Raw genomic sequence first — 25663 nt, forward strand, 5'->3', positions numbered from 1 at the left:
TCTAGAACACTAAACATAGACCCTAAAAACATTAGTGTGACACAAATTAATACATGTTTAAATGGATACATTCATTTAAGATTAATATATTGATGTTTGTTTTCTTGATTTGTTCTTAAAAATAACTCCCAATCGTCCAAGCAAATCTACTGGAAAAACCTGAACATTTAATTCCTATTTACTGGTAAGACTTACTCTTCTTGGTGTAGTTGGGCCACCCATTCAACGTCTACTTCCCAGAAACTCTGATACATATGTTTTGGATCACTGGGAAGATGCATTCAGGAGTACACAGTATGTTGAGGGGAGGGTTTTCCCTTCAAAGCATTAATCCTCGTGTCTGACCCAGAAGTGTGAGTGGAAAATAAACCACATTTTAATGGCAAAGATTACAAAATTTTCTCCTCCATGTTTTACGTGATCTCATGTAACTAGTTCCTGACAAGCAGTATTGTAGATCCCAGCACCATTGCTAGTGATGGTGCTGGTGCTGTTAAACTTTCAGGCTGCAGATGCAACCTATACTCAAACTGCCCAAATTGAATACAGTCAATGCTTTGTAAGCAGAGAAAGTATTACCAAATGAAGGAGCTATTACTGAATAATTCCAGGGACAGAATTCTAAGTAAGAACTGAGTTAGATTAAGTAGGGAATTATTATTGACAGTTAACATGCATGTATCCTTCAATGATGTATTCATATAGTGTCAACATATTCTGCAATAGGGGTCACCCTTTTGGCCTCACAGTACATTTAATGGAAGTAATATCCAGTACATGTATCGCAACAATAGTTAGTAACAGAATGAGCTTAAAATTGTGGCATTTTTCAGCATAATTACTATATGAACAAGCAACAATGTTGCTTATCATTGATAATAAAGCAGTGAAAGCAGCCATGTGCCTCTGTTTTCCAGCAATGTGCACCCACTACAATAGTTTCAATAAAGCTCAATATATGGATTAATATGGCAGAAAATGGCATTGCATTGAAGAGTTTGTATTTAGTTAGCTATTTTAAAATAATTTATGAAATAAAAAAAAAAAAATCAAATACATGGATTATATTGACATATATAATTACTTGTATAGTTTTTTTTAAATCATTATTATATTGTTAGCAGTTGTTATTTTAATTTATAATTATATGAAGGTTGTGTGTATTTTGATATGCATACTTGTAAATATGTATATAGTACTTCAACCTGTATGTGTGTCTACACTTATGACAGTATGTTTATACAGTGCGTATTTCCACCCCTATTCAAATCTTAAGAAACGCTTTGATTTGAATACAGGCACAACTACGCAAAAGTTGCATACTCTATTTAAACATTAAAAATAGACCCAATTTGCCTTCCGACTTGAATCAGACCCACTCTGTTTCTGCACCTGGAGCACAGTGATGGCTGATTGGCATGGTGAAAAGCAAAATGCTTGTTTTTTATTTTGTTGTGCAACACAGTATTTATGTTCATTACTCTTTGCTTAACTTGTCGGTAAAAAGAAGTTAAACTCCCCCCCCCAAAAAAAAATTAAACTTACAAAACTTCCTAAAATAACTGTAAACATTAAAGTCTATGGAACCAACATAAATTAGACACTGACATTATTACTAAAATTTACTTTGAAACCCCATTCCAACATTGAAATAATTGAGATTTAATTTATTACAGAATTTTAGGTTTGCAATCTCTTGGCATAATATGTATATGAAGGGAAGTTACAAGCAGATACTGAGGAAAATAGGAATGTACATATAGTTCAGACACCTGTGTCTGCTCAGAAAGCATGTCATTACTTTATAGCAATATTGGGTAATATTCAGGGATGGACCAATATTTTACTGGGATGGGTATGACAAATTCTTTAAAAGTTTTGCTATAGGTCACAACTAACCTACAAAGTGCCTACACTGCTATGAAGAACACAATCAGGTCATAACAGTAATGGTGTATATGAACTCATGCCACAATCTATACATTAGAGAACAGACATGTCTTGGGAGGACTTTTTTTGATGCAGCGATTTTTTCTTTTCTACTGACAGCACACAGCTTCCTGGAAAACCCTTTGGACCTCATTTGAAATGTATTTTGCTAACAAAGAGAAGTAAGAAAAATACTGTAAGGTAAATTAAGATAAAGTAAATAAAATGATGTAAAAGTGTGCAGTATTTTTGTATACATAATTCACAACAATATGTAAGATCTCCCCTAGTAGCCACATAAACACAGTTTGCAATTCAATAGAACTGATTTGGTCAAATTCAATTTCAATATTTATATTTATACCTATTTGATATATAAAGTAGAAGCATGCTTGGAATGTAGTTACTGTTGTATAAATATTGTACCTATTTTGGAGAGTTTGTGGTGTGGATTTGGAGCAACGCCATGTTGATGATTACCTTTATGATGTGTCATGGATTTGAAAGCTGAGTGGGCGCACTTTCTAGATTAGAATGACAGCACTGCGGCACTGTATGAAATGATTGTAGTAATTGGGGCATACTATACAATGATCCAAACTGTCAGGTGCTCCCGTTTTAACACTTTAAAACTGTATTTTTTTTAACTGAGCTCTTCCAGCTTGTTTACCTAAATAGTATGGGGGAGGTGACCAATTTATGAAATCTGGATTCTTTAATGAATCTTTATATAAAAATAAAATGAATGTGTTTGTGTGTGTGTGTGTGTGTGTGTGTGTGTGTTTGAGGGGGGTGGGTCACTGCAATTAAAATACTTATACATCTACTTCATGCAACTTCTCTAGACTTATTTTATTACAAACATCAGCCTGGGTAACTTACCAGGTATAATACTGCAACTCCATTCTAGAGGAAGATTTGGCTAGCTGGAGGTCAGTATTTGGTGAGTGCAGTAATTTGGGGGAGTGGTCCCTACATTCTACTAAGTTAGAGGTGAGGGGTTTTATAGGAAGCTTTTTTGGATTTCTCCATCTTGTTAATGCTTGTTTTGGGATTATGGAGCTTTCCATTTGATCTTCATGGGTGTTAGAGACATAAAATGTAAATATAAATATATATATATATATATATATATATATATATATATATATATATGTAAAAAACATGGATATTGTGCCATTCCTATTTTGGCAATGGTGTGTTTCCATACTACAGTTTTCTGAGCAGCATGTGCTGCCCTCAGAGCGCTAGCCTTTAAATAAAAAGAAGATGGTTCAACAAAATAAATAAATTCAAATTTTTTTTATCACCTAACTTAAATGAGTTTTACCACCACCATGCATTAAACAGCTAATTGTATTTAATACGGTAAGCTATGCAAACACTTGAATGTGAGCTGGAGACTCGGTCACACAATACTCCTCCATGAAGTCACATGCTGGAACCTTCAGCCTGCAATGTCTTATTTTCATACCAATTTTAATTTCAGCTCCATAGTGTATGTGTTTCAAAGGTATAAGGAAGCACATGCACAGACATACAAAATATAATAATAATTCTTTATTTACATAGCACCTTTCTCCAATAAGACTCAAAGCACTTTACATTTATGAAAACGGTGATGAAGCAATCTAGTGAGCGCTCAGCTGCTACTTTATGGAATCATTCACATCAGCCCCTGTCCCGTTGGAGCTTTAAGTTTAAATTCCCTAGCACACACACTTTGGTCCATTTTTGTCAGAAGCCAATTAACTTACCAGTATGTTTTTGGACTGGCATAGGAGGAAACCAGAGTCCCTGAAAGAAACCCAAGCAAACACTGGGAAGAACATACAAACTCCATACAATTAGGGTCATGGTAGGAATCAAACCCATTACCCTAGCGCTGTGAAACAGCAAGGCACTGTGTCACCGTGCTGTCCTATGGAATATGAAAAATACATCAGGTACACAAATCACAAATAACATGAAAAGTAACAAATAAAAAGTGTAATTTACCCACAAATCCATGGTTAGGTGAAAGTGAAATATATATATATATACAGTATATAAGTGAAGAAAAGATAACTAATATATGATGGCAACGCCATAAAGCTGAGCGTGGATGATTCCTCACAATGCTAATTTTTACAGCACCCTTTTAAAATGCCACATACATACAATATGTAGATATGCATCGTAGAAGACACAACAAGGATATGTTTTTTTCATTCAAGTTACCCAGTGAAAGAGCCCTCAACTGATAAATCCAATGGGCTTCCAAATGATCAAGTCTTCTTGACCTATCACACTTGAGGTAATGAGGGTACATAGTTAATTATGATGATGTCATGACATGCATCGAACCAGCATCCATTCAAGGTGGGGCCCCCTTGTACTGCCAGCCCTGGAACTTGACAGAGCAGGAAGAGTCAGACATATGGAAGCAGATAAATGGGATGCCAAAGTTAGAAGTCCACAGGACAGAGCAGATGATGGTCAGGGGACAGACGGAATGGTCAGAGAGGATGTCAGAGGACATGGTGTGAAGCAGACAAATGAAGTAGCGAACAGAACCCAAGATCAGGAAGCAGAGAGCAGTAGAGTCAATACACAGAAAACCAAGAATAGAGATAAACACATGTAAAGCTGCAACATAGACACATATGTCAATGAACTAGCAAAGCAAAACTAGCAAATCAGGGGGTTATATTGGCCAGTGATTTTAATAATTAGCAACAACTGTATGTGGAGCCCAATGGGATACATAATGAGCATGTCAATATCAGCACATAAAAACAACTGAGCATGCCCAGAGATTGTGGAGATATTCTTCACAGAGATTATAACTGTGAATGTCCAGAAACTTAGAATCTCTCCAAATCAAACATGCAACCAAGCATGTAAAATGTATAATACAGACAGGATCCGGACAGATGGTACTATGAAAAGGAAAGCAATATCAGTTAGTCAAGAAATGGCTTGGTACCGGTTTATCCATCTTTCCTCCAGTGCCACCATAATAGTGGTTTCAGTGGCTAACTGTTCTAATATTAAAGGCATCCACTGTTTTGTCAATGTAATAAAGTCCCCAAGCACAAATGAGGACATATATAATGAAACGACAAGTGATATTTCATGATAAATTTACTGTGTTTTATGCAAGTGATTTACACCAAGTAAATAGCCTTTTACATGTTACACAGTTCACACAGCCGTGTTTGATTGAAGTGGTCTGTGGTATGTGAAATTTAGAAAATTAATCAGTGTGTTCCGGCAGGTCTCTCAGACGGCATTCACAGGCCAGTACATATGCAGATTGAAAAAAATGTTTTACTGATCAAAAAAAATAAATGTAGTAGCACAATGTAATTGGTTGGCATGGACACATAAGAAGAGGGCCTGTCCTGAGTGATCTAAGGTATCAAATCAATTGAAAGTAACTGTTGTAATAATCTATTACTGTACTCTCATTTTTAATAAGGTTTAATGTCTTCTATTGACTTATTCCCAATATCATTATCAGATTTATTATGTGTAACACTAAAATATGCAGCTTGAGAGATGGCCCAATTCAGAGCATAGGGATGGAAACTCATGCCATGCACGAGGATATTTATTTGAAAATATTAATATCGAAAACCTTTACAGCAGGAAAACAGGTTGCTAAAGTCAGATTTTCTGGAGATCCAAGGTCATTTAATGAGGTATGCCAATCACTCAACTCTTGTTCAGTTCTGGCCCCAATCAAACAGAGATCATTGACATATCTCTTGTTGAACAATAGAGATGATTGGTGCAATAGGAAATACTAGCATTTCTCATTGCCACTCCAGTGCATTGACATTAGAAATTTACTCGATACTAAAAATAATTACATTCAAGACATTAGATTAGCAGATTGGAAACAATTTCCAGAGGGGTCCTGCTCCCTTACCACTGAGGCCTTCTTGGATTCTGGAGCGATGGAGAATTTTATAGACTTGGGGCTAGATTTACTAAGCTGCGGGTTTGAAAAAGTGGGGATGTTGCCTATAGCAAACAATCAGATTCTAGCTGTCATTTTGTAGAAGGTACTAAATAAATGAAAGCTAAAATCTGATTGGTTGCTATAGGCAACATCCCCACTTTTTCAAACCCGCAGCTTAGTAAATCTAGCCCTTGAACTTCACCTGAAAGATGGATCTAACGCTGGTTACTAAAATCAGGCCAATGACTGTAGAAGCTTGGATGGACGACCTATAGCCTCAGCTTTGGAAACCCACAAGGCCATATGGATGCTAATATGTGACGGTTATGGTTACTAAGACCTGGGGCTAGATTTACTAAGCTGCGGGTTTGAAAAAGTGGAGATGTTGCCTATAGCAACCAATCAGATTCTAGCTATCATTTTGTAGAAGGTACTAAATAAATGAAAGCTAGAATCTGATTGGTTGCTATAGGCAACATCCCCACTTTTTCAAACCCGCAGCTTAGTAAATCTAGCCCCTAATCTTATTCAGCGCCATCCACACCCCCAAGAGTTCAATCATCTTGGGTTATCCTTAGTTCTGCATTCACAACCCATTGATTAATTGGAGGACAAAACAGATTCAAAGGTGGGACACTAAGGATGGGCACTATGAATACCAGGACATGCCTATAGTGTATAGTGCCCATTATATTCAAAGCCTATGTGAATTCCCTCTTTAGGGACATACTGGAAACATCAGCCCTCATCTTCTTGGATGATATATTTATCTTCTTTAGCACTCACAATTAATATCACAAACGTGTGAGAGAGATACGGCAAAGGCTACTGGACAATTAATTATTTACGAAAGTGTGGAAGTATTCCTTCAACCATTGCAGTGTGAGCTTCCTGGGACACATAATCTCAGCAAAGGACATAAAATGGAACTGGAGAAGCTCTCCACTGTATTCAGCTGGCCAGTACCCAGAGGGATTAAGTCCATCCAGAGGGTTTAGCAGCTATTATAGAAGTTTTATGCGACACTTCTTAAGAGCAGTTAGCTCTATTATTAGGTTTCAGAGTTTGACATGTGTATCTATGCAGAAAACCTTCCATAATCACTTTGTCTATGAATTAGAGTTTCTGAATAATATTATGAATATTGTTGGATATGTGGTAACAGTGAACATGAGTCAAATTTCATGAAGCCAGTCCTGGCAGGCTAACTAATACTTATTTATCCTGTACTATTGAGACGGTACTTGTCACCAAGTGCACAGGAAATCAGCATGTGTTAGCTGTTGTTTTGGGAGGCAATTTATTTTAATTTATTTTAAAACAAAAGAACAGCTAACAAATCTGCTATAAATAGCATGCGTACAATAAAGGTAGTTGATCCTTTTTAATACTGATTTTAAATTCAGCAATTGATATCAATACACTAGTAAAATTAAACAGTTCTGTAATGCATATATAAGCACTTTCCACCAGGGGTCACTGTGGTATTGTACAATGTGCCTTTTAAAGTATAAGCTTTAAAGAGCGCTTTTTATATACAGTGCTGGAGGTAAGTGTAGTGTGATACTGTACATGCCTGATCATTTAGATTATATTATTTGGAATGTGATGTACTAAAATCATCTGTAGCTGTGCTGCCTGCATTTTCTAAGCAAGTGTAAAGCCATTGCAGAAAGTGTTACACATCTTATTTTATATTATACACAGGTTGCAATGAAACAAAGGTAAAGCTTATTCCAGTACTCGATATTTAGCACTGTATATATTGCAGAAAACAGGCTCATTATAGTTTGTTACTTTAACCATGTACGTATAAAGGTTGTTTCATTCTTAACCTTCTGGGGTAAATGTATGAAAGTGTGATTCTGGTAACATGCCAATATTCGGCGATATTGCTGGCTAGATTTAAAATGGCAATTTAATTAAAGGCAGGTTTTGCCTTAAATCAAATTGCTGTTATATAGCTGGCCGGCAATACCGCCGAATATTGGCGAATTACCAGAATAGCACTTTTTTACATTTACCACCCTGACAGGTAACTATTTTCTGCTATAACAGTGATACGCACACACTTCTGAGGTTACATACTTATTTTCCACAATACATGTCCCATATGGAGGACTGGAAATATACTTTATCTGCAAACATGTCCAAATAGCATTCCAAAATTCCAGATTCCAAACCATCTGAAAATGATCATTATATAAAAGCAAATGTGTATTCCCTTTTAAGATGTTACAGGTTGTTTGCAAACCACAATATATGTAGGCTTGCAATACCTCTGTATTTGTTTGCGTAAAACAACTAATTGTCACATATAACAAAGTGAACATCACATATGTGGATATTTATGTCTTAATTTAAGCATGAGATTGAGGCTTAATTGATGTTATTACATGTGTCTCCGCTGTACATTTCAATGTGTTTTATTTTTAACATACTATAAAAAAAAGTGCATTTTTAGTCACATTGATACCAAAGTGTTCCTATTAGGCACAAAAGGTGTCGCGGTGGAAGTATAAGCTGAGGTCTCAATGCCACCACCTCTGAGGATCTGATAAAATAAGTGCTTTAGTGGGATCGGAAGGGGAGAACTGTGCAGTTATCCACTAACCAGTGAATATCCCCATGAATGGACTCTGAACATCCCTCCCCGCAAAATAAACTCTTGTCTTTGCGTGTGGGCACAAAGTGAAATGCACAAGTGTGGTTATCTTGCCTTTAGGTGGCAATAAGTCAGCAAGCATCATGAAGGGATCGGACATGCATGTATATTAAATATTCTTCAGTCTAATCCCTCCGAATTTAATGTATTTATTTCTATGTTTGAAACAGAAAGGATGTCAATACTTTCATTGCTCGACCTGTTTTTTTAAACGCTGACAGCTATAAAAAAAACACTACAACAATTAGACATGACATAAAGGTAGTCCTGCCCAAATGAGCTTACAATCTAACTTGATACCTAAGATAGCAGAATTAGAATTGTAGCTGCGGGTGGGTTAAGTATTATTGGCTATTGAAAGACAGTAGCATTATCAGCTACCAATAATTAAACAGTAACTGGTGACTGGCATTTCTGTGCAGCTACCAGTGGTGCATCATGGTGCAATGAGGAGAGACAGTGGAAGGCAGAGACACAAACCAGTCTCCATAGGAATCCTACAATAGTCAGCTGTTGTCAACCATAAATGTTCTTCAATATTTATCTCAATAAATGGAAAACAATTGCAAAATATGCAAAACAGTATTTCAATACAATAATTCCACTAGCATGCAGTCTTAGTAGATGCTGTAAGACATTTACTAAGCATAAGAACAATGTGGTACTGATAGTTGTGGGCATGGGAGATTACTTGTGAAATGGAAATTTTGAGTCTGTATTTAAATAAAATAAAGGGAACAAGATTAGTGGTAAATGTATCAAGCTGAGAGTTTTCCGGCGGGTTTGAAAAACCAATCAGATTCTAGTTATCATTTATTTAGTGCATTCTACAAAATGACAGCTAGAATGTGATTGGTTGCTATAGGCAACATCTCCACTTTTCAAACCCGCCGGCAAACTCTCAGCTTGATACATTTACCCCTAGGTCTTCAAAGATATACCAGAAAATTGGAAAAACAAAAAACAAAAGACACTGTCTCTGCTCATGCTGGTAGTCATTCAGTGGATGACTGTAATGTAAAAAAAAGCATCATCACATTACTACACTCTGAATAAAATTAATGAAAAGACCAACTGGTGTTAGAGGTCTCCTCTATTGCCAGCATTAACCCCCGTCTGCAATATGATTTTGCATGGAGATTCCTGTGTAACAAATCACAGCAGTAGTTGTACCACGCAATACATTTTCTGATGGAGATAATACATTTTTTCTTTTTTTGACTAAAGCATTTTTTTTAATGTCTGAGGTTTCTAAAGTTTTTTAAAAATATTTCAAAGTTTTAAAACCTTTTATTTTGTTTTTTATCTGGGGCTTTCAGTTGCACTGCACATGTATGAGCCAACAAGTGATGACACTCACTGCAGTAAACCATCAATTAGTTTTACATGTAGCTGAATGTTAAAGATATTTTCCGTAGCAGTTTAAAATAATTTGCAATGCAATTCCATGAAGATAAAAGATCCTGGCTATCCCCCTTGGCTCACAGCATACTTCATCTCCAAGACCTTTGCTCTTACAGTCCTTGATGTAATTCTAGTGGAAGTGCATGTGGATTTGCCTTTTAAACAGCCTGTGTTTGGAGGTGGTAGCAGTGCTGCAGGTGCCAGGAGAACTCAGATAGTATATGAGGTATAAACCCCCTTATTAGGGATCATTTATGTTTACATCACCGTATTTTTTAGTAAGAGTACAGCTGGGTACACGCTACAGAAAATTTCTCCTGATGCAATATCATTAACGATTTTATCAACGACTGAAAGTACCAATCAGCATGCCGATTCATGCGTACACACTACAGACATTTTACACGATTTTCCGTTAGATCTGTGACTGTCGTCTGTAATAAGTATCGGCTCAAAGTATTGTGACTCTGTACATACTCTGCAAATATTTGACTTGCCTGCCACAATATGCTAAATTAATTTAAATAGGGACTGAACTTCAGCGCACACCCACATACATACATCCACAAACAGGAAATATCATCATTGCCATTCATTGCCTTGTCCTGCTTTGTGTGTAGTGTATTTTTGGCAACTCTGTTCGCAACTGTACACCTGTTACAATTTATTGTAACTTCAAATGAATGAAAAACCTGTGCCTTTTTCTTCTTGCCATGCTGCAAACGTTGAACCCTTCTTTAGACAAAGCACAACATGGGAGACGTAAGAGACAACATTATAAATTTAAATATACATGCCCAGAAAGGAACTATCGGCATATTGTCGGACAGATGGTCGTAAGAAGGTACATACTGCAGAATTGGCACAACGTTGTTCCATTTGTTATTGAGATTTTTAGTCTGTTTATAAAATCAAATCAAACAAAATGATGTGCTTTGGACCGATAATACATGATCATTGGAGAGTACACACTAATGTAATATCGGACCTAACAGTTGATTATCGTGGATTTGGCCCAATATTTGGGTGAAAAACCTCTAGTGAGTGTGTACCCAGCCTAAGGGGGGTATTCAATTGTTAGCGTTAACGAAAAAAAAACGAGCGCTCAAAAAACATTACCGTTTATACGGTAATATTGCGCGCGAAAAGCGTTAATACGGTAGTTTACTCGCGGAATTTCAGCTCGCCGCTCAGGGAGTGGCGAGCTGAAATTCTGCGAGTAAACTACCGTATTAACGCTAAGATTTTTGAGCGCTCGTTTTTTTTCGTTAACGCTAACAATTGAATACCCTTGTATGATTTGGTCACCTCACATAAAGTAACAGAAACTGAAGTAAAGGAAATTGTTAAATATATATACATACACTAAATATATATATAAGATAAGAACGTGCAGTGTATGAAAGTGACGGAACATTCATTGAAAAGCCATGAGCAGCTTATCCTTAAGTTACGATATATGATCAGACTGCTGCCCTATGCATTACTTTACCGGAAGGGTTTATTCATGTTTACTAAACCATGGGACTCATGCCACAGAAGTGAATTGGTTAAGGAAGAATGCAATCTTGTTACTTTGTGTCTGGATACTGGATATTCCCTGAGAGGGGGGTGCACTATATATTACTGCGTCTTTTGCTTCACTGTTGTGAGCTGTGAATGCGTAATCTTATTTCCTTTTCAAAAGAACTTGTTTTTCTTCATTACATGAACAGAATTGATTTTTCTACAACATGTTATGCTTGTAAACCTAAGCTATAATCAAATCTCGCAACTCGTCCTCTTGCAATTAAAACACTTTTGCTGATATATTTCTAAAAACAAAAAAAACTATACAACAAGTTACAGATAAGGTTTTTAATTAAGTGCATACACAGCATGTTAACATACAAGAGAACAAAAATAGTATATTACTTGATCACAAATTTAAGTAGAAAATAAATTCAAAGAATGAATGACAAAATTATGTAATTGGTGGAGTTGAGTATCTTTTGAACAATGTGGGTCTTGGGGCATTCAATATTCTTTTACTGAGGGAAAGTATGTAGGGGAAAAGGTAATGAAAAAATAAAGCAAAATTTGTTTAACTGTCAAGTTGTTACACCAGGACTGTAATGTGGAAGGTGCAACTGGTGCCACTGCACAACGTGCAAGGCTGGGAGGGAGCGGCACGACTGGCCTAGTAGAACATGGCTTCTTCGACTGCATCTGTGTACACAATCCCGGGGATGCCCAGACACTACTGTATTTCCTGGTGGAAGTGACTATGCGGCGTCGTTGCTCTCCTCAGTCTCCGCACTCCCTACTCATATGACAGCCCTCCCTTGCTCTGTTCCCTGCGTGTGTGGCAGCCTCTTAGTTTAAACCCTCCATCCCCTTGTGACTGCTTCTATCTCTCCCACTCCCTCCCCCTTGACAGCTTCTACCATCCACCAAGCAGTGCGTGACAGCCTCCCCCTTCCTCCAATCAGTGTGTGAAAGCCCTTCCTTCATCCCCAGAGCCTATGACAGCCTTCCCTCCATCCCCACAGCCTGTGACAATTCTTTCTCTGTTTCCCTAGTCTATGACAGCTCTCTCTGCCTCCCGCAGCCTGTGACAGCCCTCTCTGTCTCCTCAGTCTACGACGGCTCTCTCTGCATCCCGGCAGCCTGTGACAGCCCTTTCTCCCACCCCACAAACTGTGATAGACACACAACCTGTGAGAGCCCTCTCTCACACTTCACAATCTGTGACATCCATTCCTCTGTCCCCTCAGCCTGTGACAGAAACAGCCTGTGATAGATCTCCCCCCACCCCATAACCTGTGACAGCCCTCCCCACTCCCTCCCTACAGCTAGTAGCAACCATACCCTCAATATGTGCTCCCATACTACCCCTGAGCGTGTGACAACCTGGTCCCCCTCTCTATCCTCAGTTTGTGACGGCCTCTACCCTTCTCAGAAAGTCACACTTGGGACAGCACATTTTAATGACATGAGCGCATCGTCCCACGTGTGTAGGCAGCAAGGGAGGCAGAAAAACACAATAGTCTGTCTCCTACAGCATAAAGTTCATTTGGTGGCCTCTCCTCTTCTGACCCTCGCTCATGTGGAGCCATCTATCCAGGCCTCTGCTCCACCCAGAATTACTGGCAATTGAATCACCCCCAATATGTCATGTCATGCCCCATGTTGACCACGCCACCAACATTATGTGGCCATGCCCCTTCGGCTGCACTGCCACTGTGCAGCAGCATACAATATTCTCCCTGCTCGCCTATGGAGGGGGGCCAAAAGTTGATGTAACAGGGCCTCAAATTTCTCCTGGCAGCCCTGACTACAACCTACGATTTCAGGGGCAGACCAGGGAAGGGAAGGGGCGTAGGCATGTAGTCAGTGTACAGTAAGGGCGTGACAAGCTCGAGCGCATACAGCAATGTCCAATTTAGGCTTTGGGCATCTCAAAGGTACGTGTTTTTCTGTTGTATCACTTGCACAAGCTACAGGTCAGGTGTAAGTGCCAATTGCGACTGATGACGGCTGTGTATGCATGCAAAAATATGTGTTTGCAATAAAAAAACAACTGTAAATATGCATTTTATGTACAACAAGACAGTACATGGTATATGGTATAAAGAAATTACACTGCAACTCTCAACACAGTTACTGAAAGTCTAGATTGGTAATGGAATACAATGGGTATATTCAAGCTGAAACCTTTCCCCATTAGTGTGGGCAAAACTAACAAGTTTAGAGCCACTGAAAGAGGTGCAAAGACAATGAGGAATGGAGTCAAGGGGCAGAGAGCAGAAGGAGAAGGTGCAGACAAATGGTTGACACATGATGGTGAGCAAATGTAAAGGAATCCAAGGGCAAGAAGCAAGAGTGGGAGAGATGGAAGATGAAAGAGGGTGAGGTTTACTGTATGGTTAAGCGTAGTACTGGTATGCTTTTATGAACAGGTGGGTTTTCAATTACTGTTTGAAGTTATAGAGACTAAGGGAAAGTCTGATAGAACGAAGGGGATCATTCAAGTGGAGGGGGCAGCACAGGAGAAAACTTGGATTCAGGAGTGAGATATGGTTACCAGAAGGGAGGAAAGGCAACTATGGCCGACTGGAGAGGGCAGGAAGGAGTATGTATGGAGAAGAGGTTGGAATGTAGGGCATGCACAGAACCGGCTCATACACCACAGAACGCAGCCACGTTCAATTAATGTTCAAGCACAAAGGACACTTACTACAGCCTATGATTTCAAGAAGGGAATGGGGCGGGGAAGGGGCTCTTGGTTGTATGTCAATCATGAGTGCACGCAGCAGCATCAGATGCATGCTCTGGGCATCGCAAAAGTACTTGTTTTTCAACCATACCTCTTGCTCCTGCTACAGGGCTAGTCTAAGTGCCGCTTACTAATGATGACGGCTATGTATGAATGCTATAACAGGTGTATGCAATCAGTAGCAACTGTAAAAATGTATTTATGTACAGTAGACATTGATAACATCTTAATAAATATATTTCATGGGGGAAAAAAACAGACCTGAATTATGTGGGTTCTGGAATAAATGCATACTGCAGTCAGTGGGCCTGAGTCATTAAGGAGAGCAAAGAATAAAAAAGGAGTAAATTTGCACCTGGGCAAAACCATGTTGCATAGGAGGGGGAGATAAATTTAAAATGTGGGGACAGATTTATAGTTGAGATAGGGCATGTCCTAGATCAACATTAAATTTCAGTGTAATAATGAAGCTATCAAAAATATTTATGTGCTATATAAAAAAGCAACCAATATTTTTCTTATGTGCAAAATAATAAACTAATTTGCACCCCTTGCATTGTAACATGGTTTGTCCAGAAGCAAACTTAATCCTGTTTTTTGCTTTGCTCTCTTTAATGACTCAGGCCCGGTATGTGTATCTCGATAAGTCAGGCTTGTAGGGAACAGTGAAGTTGGAGAGGGCCTTGGATTTGAGGATGAGGAGTTTGAAGAAGATTCTGTAGGGGAAGGGGAGTCAGTGTTCCTAAAATACTAAGAAATGTAGTTTATGATAAGAAAAAAATAAATGAAAAAAATACGTTTTTCTTTTTAATGTTTTGTCATTATTGACTTTATTATTAATAGGTGACATTAATAAAATAGTTACTTTTCTTCTGTGTTCTTTTGGGGTTGACACTACACATGTGTTGGACGTATTCTGCAGTGTACTGTATAATCTGTCAGAGCAGAGCGCACCTAGACCCATATTATAACACTACCGTTTTTCCAGCAACTATTCCATTAGTACTAACAGCCAGTGGTTCCTATGTAACTGTAGGAAACCATAACAAGTTAACAAGTGCATCGTGGCTGTTAGGCTGCCTGTGCACAGCTCTCTTTATATAGCCTCACTGACATCTAACCTTAAGACTTGATTTATATATAATAAAAGTAAAGAAAAATTTTTAAAAAGTTTTCCCAAGATTAATACACACCTTATATGTCACATCTACTATAATACTTATTAGTTAGCATAATCGCTATTAAAGTATAAATTAGGTCCATATAAAGGTTGAAAATATTTGCGTAAATGTAATAAATGTTTCAGAAATAGAAAGTTTGTTCTGTTGAAAACAACTTGGTGGACAAAACACATGCTGAAGGGCATTCTTGCCAACTCTCCTAGAATGTCTGGGAGACTCTCGAATCGCGGATAGGTCTCCTGGACTCCCGGGAGAGTAGAGCATCCTTCCGACCCCCCGTCCTGATGCTTCATTACATCACTGGGGTGGGGCCAAAATGTTGTGATTCATCAAGCCCTGCCCCCTCCTCCCATACCCCTCTGGCAGTTCACGGAGGGGCACTACAAAAAGTTGTCAAGGGGTTAACTCTTCTTATAGTGTATCTGTCACCATAGATTACCGTAAAAATTTTATATTCAGCAGCATATACTGTACAAAAAAACTTCTTCTATTTGCCTCTATTCAGCCAAAAATACACACTTTGGGCCTGATTCATTAAGGATCTTAAATTAAGAAATTTCTTATTTAAGTCTCCTGGACAAAACCATGTTACAATGCAAGGGGTGCAAATTAGTATTTTGTTTTGCACATAAGTTAAATACTGACAGTTTTTTCATGTAGCACACAAATATAACTTTAAATTTCAGTGTACAAATAAGCTATCAAGTATTTGTGTGCTACATGAAAAAACAGTCAGTATTTAACTTATGTGCAAAACAGAAAACTAATTTGCACCCCTTGCATTGTAACATGGTTTTGTCCAGGAAACTTAAATAAGATATTTCTTAATTTAAGATCCTTAATGAATCAGGACCTTTGTTTTTAGTAACTTCTTTTGTAATATACCGTATTTTTCGCTCCATAAGACGCACTTTTTCCCCCCCAAAAAATGGGGGAAAAAGTGTGTGCGTCTTATGGAGCGAATACTGCATGCCAGAAAGGAAGGAAGAAAATAAAACTTACATGTCCAGCGTGGAGAAGCGGGTCCCGGCCAGGCTGCAGATCCTCCTGAGCGTCCGTCCCCCTGCCTATCTGTGAGGACCTAGCTATCACATGGGACGTCCCATGTGATAGCTAGGTCCTCACAGATAGGCAGGGGGACGGACGCTCAGGAGGATCTGCAGCCTGGCCGGGACCCGCTTCTCCACGCTGGACATGTAAGTTTTATTTTCTTCCTTCCTTCAGGAGGATCCGCAGCGCTGAAGACACCTGAGGGAATAAGATAAGGCTATAGTGTTTGTGTGTGTGTGCTGGAGGCTATACTGTGTGTGTGCTGGAGACTATACTGTGTGTGTGCTGGAGACTATACTGTGTGTGTGCTGGAGACTATACTGTGTGTGTGCTGGAGACTATACTGTGTGTGTGCTGGAGACTATACTGTGTGTGTGCTGGAGACTATACTGTTTGTGTGTGTTCTGGAGGCTATACTGTGTGTGTGCTGGAGACTATACTGTTTGTGTGTGTGCTGGAGGCTATACCATACTTGCCAACTCTCCCGGAATGTCCGGGAGACTCCCGCATTTTGTGAGAGTCTCCCGGACTCCCGGGCGAGTGTGGCAATCTCCCGAATTCTGCCCACTTCACTAGGAAGTGCCCCACTTCCTAGTGAAGTGGGCAGAATTAGATCCCAAACGCCGCGATTCCCGGTGAATCGCGGCGTTTGGCCCCGCCCCCGCTGTCAAATGACGCAATTTGCGTCATGACGTCACAGGGGGCGGGGCCGAAATGACGCGATTTCGGCCACCCCGCCCCTTCACGCCCCCCTCCACTGGCTGGCTCCCGGAAGGGAGCTGAAGAAAGTAGGTAAGTATGGGCTATACTGTGTGTGTGCGCTGGAGGCTATAGTGTGTGTGTGCTGGGGGCTATAGTGTGTGTGTGCCAGTGTGCTAACATAGCATGTGTGTCTAAGAGTGGGGATCAGTGTGTTAATATAGTGTGTGTGTGTGTGTTGGTGAGTGTGAGTGAAGGGGCCAGTGTATTTTGTGTGAGTGAAGGGGCCAGTGTATGTTTTCCTTCTCTAAAACTAGGTGCGTCTTATAGTCAGGTGCGTCTTATGGAGCGAAAAATACGGTATATTTTTGCCTCCCTTGATTGCATTTCTTGCCTATATCAGCAGAGGGATGATACAGATTCAGCAGCACTCTGGTAGGTTGAAATAAAAGCTGACTCCTACCATTGTAATTTGTTTTTAATACACATATAGCAATCAGAATGGAGAATGCTAAACAGGGATTCTAAAGCCTGTGAAAGAGGATATCGCATCTAAACATGTACATAAGTCTTGTTTGTTTCTGCTTAAGCGGGATTTGTCACTGCTGTAGTGTAGAACAGTCCTATAAATGTTCAACATGCGATTGGCAATTCATTTATTTTAAGAGCAAATTTACATACATGCAAATTGTTATAAATCCACTAATGATCTATTGGAAGTTTTTGTCTTCCCTGTTCAATGCCCTCCGTTCTGATTGCTGTGATTCCTTCACCATATGTAGCAGTGTATTAGCAGTGTATTACTGTATTGTTTTGAGACCAGGGGGTAAATGTATCATAGTGCGGGTTGTACAAGTTGCCGGAAATCGGCGAGATGACAGCTTAAATTTAAAGTGACGCTGCCTTGTAAAGGGAAACTTTACAAGGCAGCGCCGCTTTAAATTTTAGCTGTCAACTCGCCGATTTCCGGCGAGTTGAAAAAAATGGACTTTCATACATTTACCCCCAGATGTGGTTTGACTTGGCTAGAGGAGCTGCATACTTTAGTATGTTCATATCATTCGTATGAACTTCATATATATGTTTAGCTCTGCACATATATATTGTCCTTCATCTATTTGGTAGCGCATGTGATCCTGTTTTATACAGATAAGTAGAAAAAATAATTTGATGTTCAGGTTAATGCAAGGATGATGGGCTTTGGATATGCAAAAGACATTCACTTATTGATTAAACACACTGCTTTTATACTAAAATTGATCTGCAATATAAAACATCATAACACACTGGTCTTTTATGCAACTAAAAGTTAATTTTATTTACCAGTGTTTTGGCAACAACACAAGGCTAGATACATCAACTTGTTTTTTCATTGCATTAAAGACCAGTGTGCTACAGTTCTATAACTAATTCCTGAAATTAAACTTCATGGATACTTTCAAACTTCAAGCTTAATAGTATTCTTCTTCATCTCTGAGACACTAACCCGAAACATAGAATTGCAAGCTTCCATTTTTATGCCATAGAAACTTAACGAGATTAAGTATTGGCATTTACTATTTACTTTGAAAGTCCCGTAACAACATTAATCGACTGTTATGTGCTACCAACAATTAATTAGCAATAGCACCTCGTGGTGGGAAAGTACAAGAATTATATATATATATATATATATATATATATATATATATGCACACACATATTATACACAGTGGTCAAAGTGGACTGGTATATGTTAGGATGCCATACTGCCACTTCTTCTACTGCCTTCATTGTTAAACTATCAAATTCCATTGACTTACATTTTCCATACCACCACTGTTGAATTTTCATACTGCCACTTCTAAATTGGACCCTGCCCTGCCTGGTGAGCAGTAAGACTTCTCTCCGGTGACATTATTTTAATACATTGGGTGATAGGCAGCAAAAGAGAATCTTCAAGTCTTGATTAATAGATTCTTAAATACTATAATTTAATACAATGTTAGCATGTGATTTCCTGTGTTCATGAGAAAGTATTAAATTTATATGTATAAGATATTTCTAAATGTGTATGTATATGGTAATATTTTTCCAAGTGGCCTATTTTCTTATAATAATAATAATAATAATAATAATAATAATAATAATAATAATGTTACCTGGTAGTAAATATGTGATTAAGAAGCTTCACATTTTGATACATAACTTGTAACATCATATTACAAACTCAGCAAACAACTAACCCATAATAACAAAAGAAGCAAAGTTATGTATTTGCTTGTTTAAGTGTACTTGTCATGAAGGAAGCAGTACGTAGGCTGGAAGAAAGCATTTCTTTAAGTAGATGTGACCTTGTCTCATTTAAACTAGATGTGTTGCTTTGTTGATGTGAAAGTTTTTGATCATACACCAATGTAATTGTTTGCTACTCTACAAAAGCACAAACCTGCACCGATTCTGCTTGACATGGTTTTGCTCTTCTCACTGCCAGCTTTTTCCACCAACTGATCATCGTAGCAAGTCAACCTGCAAATAAGTACTGTGAAGCACTTTAATGAGACCCTTATCTCTAGCCAACTTAAGACAATCTCACTGGGCTCCTACAAAGCTCTCTCTCTCCTGTTGAATGGCAGAAACTCTACATAACCCTCTTATTACACATAATGCATCACTGTCAGAAATGTCAGGTTGAGGGGGAGTCAGGAGTCTGAAGCCACTTATTGCATCATTCTTTTGCTGTGTTAAGGTACAGTGCCTGGCACAATGATTAGAGCAATTACTCAGCATAGCCTGTCACAGCCAATCAGATTTGTCCAGCCTGACTGTGGAATTGACCTAGACCTGCCTTCCCAGTAAGTGTATTATTAGAGTTGGCTGTGCCTTTAGTGCTGCAATGTGCAATGCCAACTTAAAACATTGCCAAGCAAACGGGCTCCCTAGCAATTATTTTGCTTCACATTTTCTTACGTGCTACAATTTTTGGAGGCTTATTTTTCTCTTTTGCCTTTGCACTTTGATGTGTTTGTTATTCTGACGCAGAAAACACTGATGTTTGTAGAAATAGGCATGTTTAGTGTCGTAAATAAATGTACAGTAAGAAGAAAAATATACAGTAAATACACACTAACTTATAAAACCTTAATTGTGTAACTCAAATATATGCCAAAAAGTGCTAATAAAATATGCATCACTATGTTTTTTTTACATTTGTGCCTAAAATGGAAAAGGCAATGTATATACGTTTTTGCTATAATTGAGCTCCAAAGGACACAGTTGGCTAGCGTAAGGCTGCTGTGTGCTGGAAGCATTCATTGATTAATACATCTCTCCATTTTCTCCGAATTGACTGATTGGTTTAATATCTTCACTACACTTTTTGTCACGGTAAGAAAAAAATGACCGCTGTATAAAAACTATTAATCAAATCTATTAATGCATGGTTTTAACATTCTCAACACAGGAAAAGGAGATGCTTAGTGGAATGTGTGCTGATGTTTAATGTGACTACACTTCATAAAACCCTTGCTGCCTTCTGTATCTGACAGTCTATCTATCCCTAACGGATGTTAAATAACCCAATATGTTTATATGACTATGTTTCTAGACCTCAAGTTAACTATTATAATTATTAAGAGCACAATATATTGGTACATATTGCACAACGTCATGACAAGCCCACCCCACATACTGTACTTTTGTCACTACTCCCTTCTTGAAAATGTTCAGACCACGAATACCCAGCTTCATCACACCAATTGGTATTACTTCAAATGATTTCAGCAAGTTTAAAGCAAAAATGATATAGACAAGGTTGTGAATATAAAAAGGCAAATTATAGTTTTTCATGCCTTCCAAAGTCACAACAAAACAGACAGAAGGATTGTGTTGTGGCTGCTGTCACAACTATATTCGTACCTGCTATTGTTGGCGCAACTCAGAAGAAGGGGCGGAGTCTAACGTGCCCCTGGTATTCACCAGGAACCCCTGCAAGGAAGTATGGACTTCGCTGCAGGGACACGCATGTCTCGGTCCTTCCACGCAGGGCCTGATCAACCACTAGGCTGACCAGGCTGCAGCCTGGGGCGCTGGGTCCCGGGGGGCACGGCCCTGTGGGTATTTTTTTTTTAACAATTTTTTTTTTTTTAACAATTTTTTTTTTTTTCTTCATTCATTTTTTTTTTCGGGGTGGGGGAGGGGGGGGGTCGCCGAGGGGGGGTGGAGGGCTCAACGATCAAAAGCATTGGTGGTCAGTGGTTAGCAACACACAGCCAATCGCCAGGCTGCCTGTTGCTGTGCAGCAGACAGGAAGCAGGACATCTTCACTTCCTATCTGGTGATCTGAGGAGAGGAGCGACGCTGGCACAACTACAGGTAAGTGAAGGGGGGAACTGCCCTGCATATCTATAGGGAGGGGGGGGGGAACTGCCCTGCATATCTATAGGGAGGGGGGGGACTGCCCTGCATATCTATAGGGAGGGGGGGGAACTGCCCTGCATATCTATAGGGAGGGGGGAACTGCTCTGCATATCTATAAGGAGGAGGGGAACTGCCCTGCATATCTATAGGGAGGGGGAGAACTGCCCTGCATATCTATAGGGAGGGGGGGGGAACTGCCCTGCATATCTATAGGGAGGGGGAGAACTGCCCTGCATATCTATAGGGAGGGGGAACTGCCCTGCATATCTATAGGAAGGGAGGGGGGGAACTACCCTGCATATCTATAGGGAGGGGGGGAACTACCCTGCATATCTATAGGGAGGGGGGGAACTACACTGCATATCTATAGAGAGGGGGGGAACTACCCTGCATATCTATAGGGAGGGGGGGGACTACCCTGCATATCTATAGGGAGGGAGAGGAGGGACTGTTATGCATATGTATAGGGAGGGAGAGGGGGACTGTCATACAAATCTATAGGGTGGGAGGGGGGGGGGGCTGCCATAAAAATCTATAGGGAGGGAGGTTGATATGTATGAAGGAGGGCAGAGGAGGGGGGCTGATATATGTGACTGGGGGAGTCTTGATGTGACGGGGGGGGGATAGCTAGCTAGCAGAGTGGAGGTAAGGAAAATAGCTGCAAGGGGGATGGATGCAGGGTGGGAGGTAAAGAAAATGGCTGCAGCAGGGGTTAAGGATAATGGCTGTGGGGGGGGGGGGGTTGTGGTTAAGGAAAATGGCTGCAGGGGGTATTTAAAAAATAGAGCAGCTTTGGAGGGCAGAATCTCATGATTGTGTGGTGGTCACATGGGTGGTCTCAGCAATCACTAGAATACTAAATATTAGTGAAATGGGGCTGGTAGAGGTTTGTATTTGATTGACAACAAATATTCAGATATTGCTTATATATGCCTGTCCAATGGGGTACTTTTAACCTGGACATAATGGAGTGTTTTGTTTTAACTAAAGGGCCTAATCATTCAGGGTTTGCATTATAATACATTTTTGCATTTTCAAAACAGGACGCCAACTTTCCAGAAGCCAGCGTGAGGATAACAAAGTTGCAAGAGAGAAGAGCAAGAACAGGTAAGAGACAATGGCACAATCTGTCTAAATTTGAATGCTGGAGAATACACCTGAACATTCATATTCAGGAGTGTTCCTATACACCTATATATTCGGAGGAGGGGGGGGGGGGGCGCTGCGGCCGTATTAGCCTAGGGCGGCCAGAACCTTTAATCAGGCCCTGCTTCCACGAGTCAACATCGAGATACAAGGAGGTGTCAGACAGGCCAGGTCAGTAACATTCTGGTAGTACACGGTACATAAGGATATCCAGAAGAATGGTGAGGCAAGCTGGGTCGAAAACGTTCAGGTAGCGCAGTACAAAGGGAGAATCCAATAGGGGAGGTCAAACGGTCCGGGTCAAAAGGTCACAGGCAGCACAGGGATAGTCAGGAACAAAGTAGGATACTGGTACACACACAATGCGCTGGAGGCAGGAAGACCTGATACTCTGGCACAGGGGTCAGGGCAGGAAGTGCTTATAAAGCCCAGGGGACCAATGGAAATAATGGGCGGCAACTAATTAGCGCTAATGCGCTATCCAATGGTGTCCCGTGTCAGCAGTATTGGGCGGCAGCTTAATTGACCCTGCTGTGCTATCCAATAGCGTCCTGTTGCCTAGCAACAGGAAGCGCATGCTCAGATGGCAGCGCCGGGGGGCGGAGACTTCCGCGTCTGGTTGCTAAGCAACCAGATGCGCGGGATGATGATGCAGGCGGCCGCCCGAGGAGGCAGCAGGACGGCGCCTGACAGCTGCACTATTAATGTCTTTCATTATTTTACATTACACCAGCAACAAATCATTGGTGTATTTCAGGATAGACAATATAAAAATGAAGTTTACAACAGAACGTACCATAATTGCCATTTTCTTCTTTTGATGTTTATTTTTACTAATTTTTTTTAACGAGGTTGTAAACATTTGTCTCACTCCCACACCCACTAGGCCTGATCCATTACCAGTTTACAGTCACCAAGGTGGAGAGCTGTCACTGCTGGCGGAACACATAACTCATCCAACTGTTCTATCAGTTGAAATGAAACGGACGGTAACGCAGCTGCTGGCTGAATTGTCCACATAATTTCATACCCCAGGGGCCATATCTCTCCTATAGAAAATGATCTGGCGTTTGATTGTCCCATCCAGCTTTCACTGACAGCCTGGGCAGCTCTCTCCTTGCCCAGTGTGCAAGGCTGAAGTCAGGTACAGATGGTGGTCTCTGGTGGAGGACTGGATTAAGGTGCACATCATCATCATCATCAACATTTATTTTTATATAGTGACAGCAAATTCCTTAGTGCTTTACAATTGCACATGAAGGGATTGTTGCTAAACATCAAGGGTTTATAATGTTGCTCATAACAAACAGGTGTAGCGTTTGTCAGGAAAAAGTAAGGACTAAAAACCTGGACCTGAGAACTATGTTCTGTTCTGTGATGATCCAGGAGTAGAGTCTGCTTCCCTGAATAGGCAAACAGACTAGCCAATGTCAAGGGTGGTCAAGCAGACCAAAGTTCAGCAACAGAGAACTCACAAAGAAGTCATCACAGCTAAGGCTCAGTACTAATCCTCAGGCAAGAAGTGCTGTAAACAGATGCTATAAATGCAGGAATAGGCACTAAAGAGTTGTGATGGCATAATCATTGATGCATTTGTGAAAGGAAGGAGTGAATTGGGTGTTCCCTAAGTGTGATTGGCATGGTGTGTTTCTTGTAGTTTAGAATCCTGGCCACCATTAAGGATGTTCAAATGTACATCCCTGCTTGACAGATATATATAAAGGTATATATAGAAAAACTTGTCGCGCTAGTAGCAATAAAAAGACTGCTAACCTTGTTGATATATTATCTCAAAACTGTTTGTTTTTTCTAGGTATTATACCCATTACAAATAGCTGAATCTAAATGGGGTGCAACCAAACAACTATATATAGAGGTATGTTTTAATCATGTATTTATCTTGATAAAGGTACAATTTAATACTAAAATGTTAATATGGTTAATAATATTTTGTAATGCTTTTTGGAACATACAGGTCCAATGAGTGCCTTGTTCTTTGGAAGCCACCAGCTTGACCCACAATCCATGTGCTTTCCTTAAAACTGGTTTTAGTTGTGCAAAAGTAGGTACGTGACTTCATGAAAGAGCATTTCCGAAAAGGTTTTAAAACTTTTTCTGTAAGTAAATGACCTCCATAGTGTCAAAAATGCTCCCTATTATTTACCAAAAGTGAAAGGAGAAAAGAAAAATAGGCGCTACTCAAATAACATGCATCAGGGCAAACAGGACATATATATATATATATTTTTATATATATATATATATATATATATATATATATATATATATATATATATATATATATATGGAAAAGTACTACTTTAGTCTCAATTCGAATGAAAAACTTGATCGTATTAATAGTCTTTTCTTATATACATATCAGATGTACTCACAATACCGTTGATACAATCCTCCTAATCCAAGTCCATAAGTTTGATTCTTCTAAAAACAAATTTAGACCGATGGGTCTATAGTAGTCAAAACTCCACTTTTCCCCAAATATAGGTGTTTCTAATTCTCCTGCTGAAGCTTGCCCTCGTAAATCATTTCACTGCAGGTGTCAAATTAATTAGGCTCCACCAGACTTATATGGGAAAGAGGAGAATACAAACACATAGTGTAGTCCCTTAGATAAAAGTTAAAAACAGTATGTATTTATTGCACTCACATCAAAAGAAGCAGCATTTAAAACATTGTATTGGGAACATAGGTATTCCATACACGAGTATATAGAGATCCGTACCAGATGTTAACAGGTATAAGGCATCCACAAATAGAACAGCTCTTATCCGGAAAGACACTGTTGAACCTAAAGCACAAGGATTCTCAACAGCTTTGATCAGGAATGTCTATCTTCCCCTCCACGCACTGACACGTTTCAACTCTTGCACAAGTCTTATTCAAGGTCACCTTGAGAAAGACTCATGAAAGAGAATCTCTATATACTTGTATATTGTATCAACGGTATTATAAGTACCATCTGA

General features: G+C 39.6%; 1 long non-coding RNA gene across 1 annotated transcript in view; it reads right to left on the minus strand.

The window, feature by feature from the left end:
- Nucleotides 1–1717: 1717 nt before the first annotated feature.
- LOC142157773 (uncharacterized) overlaps nucleotides 1718–25663 on the minus strand; it is a 42967-nt gene continuing 19021 nt past the window's right edge. The window contains exon 5 of the long non-coding RNA XR_012692623.1: nucleotides 1718–2098. This is a non-coding gene — a long non-coding RNA (uncharacterized LOC142157773). The remainder of the gene's footprint in view (nucleotides 2099–25663) is intronic.

The sequence above is a fragment of the Mixophyes fleayi genome, chromosome 5 (genome assembly GCF_038048845.1).
Source record: "Mixophyes fleayi isolate aMixFle1 chromosome 5, aMixFle1.hap1, whole genome shotgun sequence".
In the NCBI taxonomy this organism is placed as follows: Eukaryota; Metazoa; Chordata; class Amphibia; order Anura; family Limnodynastidae; genus Mixophyes; species Mixophyes fleayi.